This window comes from Triticum urartu, chromosome 7 (genome assembly GCF_003073215.2).
Source record: "Triticum urartu cultivar G1812 chromosome 7, Tu2.1, whole genome shotgun sequence".
Classification (NCBI taxonomy): domain Eukaryota; kingdom Viridiplantae; phylum Streptophyta; class Magnoliopsida; order Poales; family Poaceae; genus Triticum; species Triticum urartu.
In genome coordinates, this window is record NC_053028.1 from 434,217,429 (window position 1) to 434,224,582 (window position 7,154).

A 7,154-nucleotide genomic window follows, 5' to 3' on the forward strand; every position below is an offset into this window, starting at 1 on the left:
ATGAACTTCGAGGTCAATGGGCGGCACTACATCAAGGGGTACTACCTAGCTGATGGCATTTATTCGAGATGGTCGACATTTGTGAAGACTATCTCAAACGATGTGCCAGGAGGCAAGAAGTCCCACTTTGCCAAGGTTCAGGAGGCTTGTAGGAAGGATGTCGAGCGGGCATTTTGTGTGCTCCAATCTCGACTTCTGTTGTCCGGTACCCTGCTCAGACCTGGTCAAAAAATCAAATGTGGGAGATCATGACTTGCCGTGTCATCTTGCACAATATGATCATTGAGAGCGAGCAGAAAGAGTCAGTGTTTGACACTGAACCATACTACAGGTAGGGTCCTCTTGCCGAAGTTGATCACCAGCTACCGGCAACCTAGACTGCCTACCTCAATATGCGTCAGGAGATCCGAGACCCACAGATGTATCAACAACTGCAGCAGGATCTGGTGAAGCTTCTGTGGAGGATCAAGGGCGACCCCTAGCTCGACGTGTGATGAAATATGAGTTTTTATTTGTTGGACTATATAATTTGTATTGAACTATTTGTTGTTGCACTATTTGTTGAACTATTTGATTTCTTTTGATTTTCTGTGATGAACTTTGTGATAAAAAAATATTTATGTTGAGAATTCACGCCGAACCATGCCGAATATGGGCCGATTCTCGCTGATATCGGGCCATTTTTCGCCGAAAGTGGGCCGAAAACTAGGCCGACATCGGCGCGTGGGGGGACGGCTGGGTGCCCAACCACCCCCAGAGTCGATTATACCGCCGGCTCGCCCCCAGGCGGCGATTTTTACGCCTCCTGGGGGGGCATGGGCAACATATCACTAACAGTTTCAACCAAAAGACAAAAGAGACATCGTGAGACTTTTTTTGGGGGGCAGAGACACTTAGGGCCTGGATAAGCATAATACTCTACTGGTGGAATTACGATCACCAATACAAGTGGTTTTGTTGACAGAAGTACTGATAACACATCTGCTGACTGAACTTGCTTCTCCTCCGAAGCTTACACATGTTCTAAAAGGAACGTTTGGGGGGGACGAGTATTCTTCTCCCACAAGTCTGCTAATGGAGAGGGAGAAACCAACTTTATTGACTCGTATTCGGCTTGCCACAACAGCATCGATTCTCTCTGAAGGAACCAAAAAGTCAACACATGCTTCTTTGAGCTTCTGGCAGTCGTATCGATCAGCTAGACGCAGTACAACATCCACATTATTGACATCAAGGTTCAGACACAAGATGCGTTCACACATAAGCTTCAACCTATCTAGACCATATTGATCCGCTGCTACAAATAGATGCTGGATCACGGCATTTCTTTCAGATCTGTCAAGATCATCCATTGTAGGCAAAGAATCAGTGTAAACGAAATGGAGCAGAGCCTCGAAAACCACTGGTTCCATGCGATCAACGGTTATGTGCCGCATCTTGTTCTCCTTCATGGGTTCACTTAGCTGCGCTTTGAAAACTGGCGACCTGGCAGAGAGCACTGCCCTGTGGGCAGGAAACATTTCTCCTCTAACTTCGAAGGTCACATCTGCTCTGGACTTATCCTTCAGCATCTTGCCAAAATGCTCTAATGCATTTGGGGGAGGGACTTCAATTTCGTAGGATTCTTTGTTTTCAGACACCCTTAGTTCGTGTATCACAGTAATGACACACTCAATAACAAGGCGGTTATCTCGGATATACCCTGAATCTTTCAAAGCACGTTTACTGATAAACTTTTCACGCCCCCAGGAAGCCTCTTCGAAGCTACTAGACCTGAACTGATTCGGCACCCTGTTCTCTGCACATATTGTACACGCATCTCCAGTGACTTGGTTGATCAGTCTCAGGTCTACGAATGCCAAAGCCTCCACATACTTGCTCATCAACTCCAGATAAACGGATATGTACTCCTCCCGACCATCCGACCATCCGACCATTGGGCTTGGGGGGACTACACTAGAATCTGGGCCTGTGATAGAAAAATAGAAAAAATGGATCTGAACCATCCGATCAACTCCACCGCGTGATCCGACGTCCAATTTGACGGGATTTTGTCCCTTTGGGGTGTGTTTGGTTTCGGAACCAAATGGAATGTCATGGAACCGTTCCATTTCTAAGGAACGGAATGATTCCATCTCAGTGTTTAGCTAGAAGAGAATAAAATAGGATGGAATGGTTCCCAGGGACAGAACGCTAATGAATCTGAAGTCTGAACCAACAACCGCGCAGTTTATCTGAACTTGCTGCTGCCTACAATGCCAACACCATCCTTGAGCAAGCAGCCAAGCACCGGCCGCCAAAGCACGGTAACCATGCTAGTTGAAGAGGAGGACGTCGGGAGGCTGGAGCTCGCCTCGGGCTTCCTCCCACCCCCATCCATCCTGTCTCTCACGCCGACGCTGGGCGGATCCTGCGTCCTTGTACGCCGCCATGCCGGCCCGCTGGATGCGACGCCCCCCGCAGCTAGCGGTTCCTGAGTCCTGACGCCGCACGACCATAGCTCCTAGCGGCGCGTGCTCAAGCGCGGCGCCCGGCTGGATGCGACGCTTCCGACGTCGCACCACCGCGACTCCCGGTGACGCGTGCTCAAGCGCGACGGCCAGCTGGCTGCGGCGCTCCCGACGCCGCACGACCGTGTCTCCCAGCGACGCGTGCTCAAGTGCGACGGCCGGTTGGATGGGACGCGCCCGGCAGCTCATGCTGGATGCCCCGTGGTTATTGGTGGCTGCGGCTCCTTGCTGCTGTAGCGGGGGAGGAAGGAGGTCGTGGGAGTGGGCGGTTCCACGTGGTCCACTCGATTTCAAGGTACCGCTTGGAACGGCATAAACAGCGAATATGCCATTCCCTGGAATCGAGTGGTTCTGGTTCCTTTGACAATCCAAACGCAGGAATGGGGTCTGGGAACGGAACCGACCCGTGCCGTTCCACTCAGTGACAGAAACCAAACACACCCTTGGGGCGGCGATGCGATCGCCCATGTCCGCGTTTGTCCATTGGGTTGTGGGTGCGCCCAGCGCGCGGCCGCACCCCAAATCATGTCCGGGGTGGACGTGATTAAAAAACAAAAAACTTAAATAAAATGCCTAAAAAGTAAATAAATGCACTTAAAAAAATTTAAAAAATATATAAAGGTCACAGCCACAAAACGGCCCCAGTTTCACGCCGCACTTAAATGGCCCAGTTTCATAATTAACATAAAAATAAAATAGCAAAAAGCCGCCCACGCGCTGCTGCCGCGCCCGTCCATGCCCTGGCCGTCGCCGTCTTCAGTGGCCGTCGGTGTCGTCATCGTCGCTGCAGAGGTCGACGTAGTCCGGCGGCGTCTAGAGATGTGCCGGCAGTCCGCGGTGCACGGGGGCGGTGGGCTGGAAGGTGGCCGGTGCCTGCACCACCTCCTCTCGAGGCGAGGCGTCGCGCTCCGGCGCCCGCGGCGGCGTGGGGCACCAGTTGCCCCCCACGGCGGCCGCCATCTGCTCCGCTGTGCACGACCAGGTCCACCCCTGGCCCACCAGGCCCAGCTGGAAGGCGGCCACCAGCGGCTCCTCCATCACCTCCTCCTTCGGCTTGGGGATGGCGACGTCACCGGCCGCAGGGAGGGCCATCGTCTCCTCGAGGCCTGGCCATTGGCGCTCATCGTGCGTGTGCATGGAGTCGTCCATGACATGCGCCATGATCCGGGCCTCCTCCTCCGCTGTCATGCGAGGTGGTGGAGGTGGCGATGGGGAAGGCAACGGCATGGGCATCAGGCCGCTCACCCGCGCACCTCTCGACGTGCCTGCCGCGGCCCCGCCACCGTGCCGGCGAAGTACGACGCGCGTCGCACGTCGTGCTCGTCCTGGAGCTAAGTGTCCCACAGGACGGAGTCGGGGGCGTACCTCTCATCATGGAATAGATCGTCGGGGAGGAGGCGGCGGCGGCGCTCGATCTCATCGCGCCTGGCTCGACCGCTCGCTAGCACCGGCGGGACGGGGACCCGGTCCGCGGAGAGGTACCAGTTGTTGGGGAGATGCACGTCGCTCCATGGGACCGACGTCCTCGTCTCCCAGTACCGTCTGATCTGAATCTCCAGCAGCAGTCAGTTGTTCGCATCCTTTCTCTCTCTCTCAGGCTCCAGGTCAGCTCGTGTGCTCCTCCCACCTCGTCGGCGGCAAGCCGGTTGCCAGCTCCTCCCCGACCGGTTATGCGACGTCGTGCGAACCTACAAATCTTCAACATGGTGATTCATTTTCCTGGTAAATACTCCGATTTTTACTTTCAAGTAAATTTATTCATCTCTATAGTTCTATTTTCCTTTACTTGTTCATATCAAACCTGCTCTTGTGTAAATGATACATTTTAGTAACTTCGATTTGAAGGTGTGTTTCTACTGTCCTTGGTGGTTTGGTACTCTAATTTGCAACTTTTGTTTCATTGATAAGTACTTTGGAGAACCAAGCTGGGAGGTTGAGGATGATTGGATAATCATAGGGCCTTGAAGTTTAGGACAATCACTAAAAACCTTAGTATCTGTAGTACGGATACATGGTCAATAGCTTGACAAGCTGTAAAGAAAGTAATTCATTTTACTAGGCAAACAAATTGAAATGGCCCCATTTGTCAGCATATCGCAATTTTGATTCATGTTACTTCGGATTTTTCCACTAATAGAATGATCTTATCTTTAAGATGAAAACTATGAAGCTCTCTTTAAATCTTTGATATGTAGATCAGGTAGGTACTACTTTGGTATATGCATATACAGAAGCCGCCTCAGATTATGAGGAAAACAGAATCACTAGCAATGTTGCAAAGGGAGGTACCATGAAACAACCACGAAGGTTTTTACTTGTCCCAAGCACCTTTAGATGTGCAACCACAGCAACATGATCGGTGGCATTAAGCAGGCCAGCAAGCAAGAATAGTATTCCCAGTTCCAACAATAACCACGACAAATACACTGGCTATCAAAGTATTAAAGCCGATAATATACATCCATTTTAATTGTAATCTGAGGCACCTTGAGTGGAGTGCCAAGTAAAAATGTCGGCATTAGCACACCAGGACCAGCACTATCAGGAAAGAACATTGGTGTAAGGAAGTAAGGAATACGCTGATGTACCTATGATTCTGATAATCCCTTGTCTGATGTTTTTTGCAAAAAATTGTTTGCAGCAGTGCAATTGATCAATAGTTCTCAAAATCAAGATTTCAGCGATTCTACCTTATTTGCAGAGATTAATTCCCCAATGCTTCTCATTGATGATTCCAGTACACCGAAAAAGAAACAATCGTTCTCTCAAGTGGTACACACACTTTTGAATATTATGCAATATAATTTCTTACCTTTTTCCATGTTAAAGTCCATGATTCAGTCATGTGTGATAGGACAGTATACAACCTTATCATGTGTCATGTCTATTGCCGGCCATAGGTGCCGAACTAGTACGAGATAAAGTAAACAACTGAGAGATTTCCATGTCCATGGTTAAAACTATAAGGTCCCTGTTGTTTTCTATCGCTGGTCACAACCTGTAATACTCGCTAGATAGGCATTACATGTGGTGAATACCGAATAGTAATTGAATTTAGGTTGGTTGAAAGTATATGTTTTGGTTGTGATAGAAAATGAGATCTCATAAGTGCATAACATGTATTTTTTACTAAATAATTTTTACTGCTAACCATTCTGGCCCAGCACAGAGAAAAGATTGGTTATGGAGAGAGAGTTGCAGTGGCCGTGGTTGGGTGGGTGTGATCGTTGGTATGACGAAACAAAGATCACCTGCAGTGCACCATAGTAAGTAGCAAATCGTACCCATGGCTGGCGCAACGGCGTGGAGCAGGCTGCAGGGTCGGGGTGGTGCTGTGACGTGTGCATCACAACAGAAGAAGCTTGATGAGCAAAAAGTACTAGAACTGGAGGCAAAGGCTGGAGGCAAGCTAGCAAAGTTGATGCAGTTTTTTAATGGCAACGCTTCTTGAGCTGTGATTAGTTTAGTCATTCATACTTAGTCTTACCCATGATGTACGCAAAATTATCCTCTCAAGCAATGTAATATGTATGTCTGTCTATTTTGTTGTGTCCTGTCTGGAGTCGTGCAGTTCAGAATGTATGTTTGCTTGAAGTGGAGTATTAAGGACCATATACTCAAATATTTGTGGTGAGGTTCACTTACTCGTTAGTGACTAACATGTTTGGACTTCTTCTAAAAAAAACATGTTTGGATTTCTTGTATGATTTGTGATGTAGCACAAGCTGCTAGCGAAATCAAATATACTGCAGATTTCATGCAATAGATTTTATATAAAACTAAGGGAGGAGGCATCAATGAGGTGAAGATTTGAAAATAATTGCTTTTACTAAGGACAGAATGATTTGATGTGAGAAACTTGAGGTGTTACTTCAAAACTCCTATTTTATATCTAAGTGTTCGTAGGGGGGTTTTCATAAAAAGTATTGTAAGAGGTCTGGGTTCCCTCCAGTACAATATGTACCATGCATGTTCAATCCAATGGTCTAGATCCGTTTTTCTATTTTTCTATCACAAGCCCAGATTCTATTGTAGTTGTCCCCGTGTGGGGGTGGGAGGAATGATTCGGTCCCCGTGTGGGGATGGGGGGAATGATTCGGTCCTTCGTCCAACCTTTTAATTTTGCCTATTGCATTTTACACATTTACCCTTGCCCTTTTTTTATGTGGAACACCATGCATTCCATTAACTAGCCATTAACATCCATTAGTAAGCCACACAAGCTGGCTTCCGGTCAGTGCCCTAGCACCATGGCTAGCAAGTTTGTGAACAGGAACATTACATTCACGTGGAGTGAAATCGACCCTTACATCAATAAAACCCATCCGGATTACTTCGGGGGTTAATTTCTTTTTTTAGGGGAAACTCTGGGGTCACATTCTCTAGATGAAAGATGAGTTCGGACAGCAGCGCATGAACCTAAAGTTGGTCTTGCGGTGTCACCTGAAAGGGCACTGATAGGCGTTGGCGTGTTAAAACGCTTGATAGTCGCACGATCTTCTTTCCTCCCCACTCGTTCTTCCTCATCGTGATGACTCCTCTCAGAGAAAAACAGTTGACATCGCACTCTCCATGGACGAGCACACGACCGACCTCGAAGCACCACTCCGCGTGCTCACCCGTCGCCGCCCTCGTCGCCGTCGT

General features: G+C 48.8%; 1 long non-coding RNA gene and 1 pseudogene across 1 annotated transcript; one reads left to right on the plus strand and one right to left on the minus strand.

Moving 5' to 3' along the window:
• Window positions 1-967: 967 nt before the first annotated feature.
• On the minus strand, window positions 968-1,937 carry LOC125518909 (annotated as a pseudogene).
• Window positions 1,938-4,080: 2,143 nt separating this feature from the next.
• On the plus strand, window positions 4,081-6,050 carry LOC125521969. Its single transcript, XR_007289529.1, has 2 exons — window positions 4,081-4,216; window positions 5,212-6,050. It is a non-coding gene; the product is annotated as an uncharacterized LOC125521969 (long non-coding RNA).
• The last annotated feature ends 1,104 nt before the right edge of the window (window positions 6,051-7,154 follow it).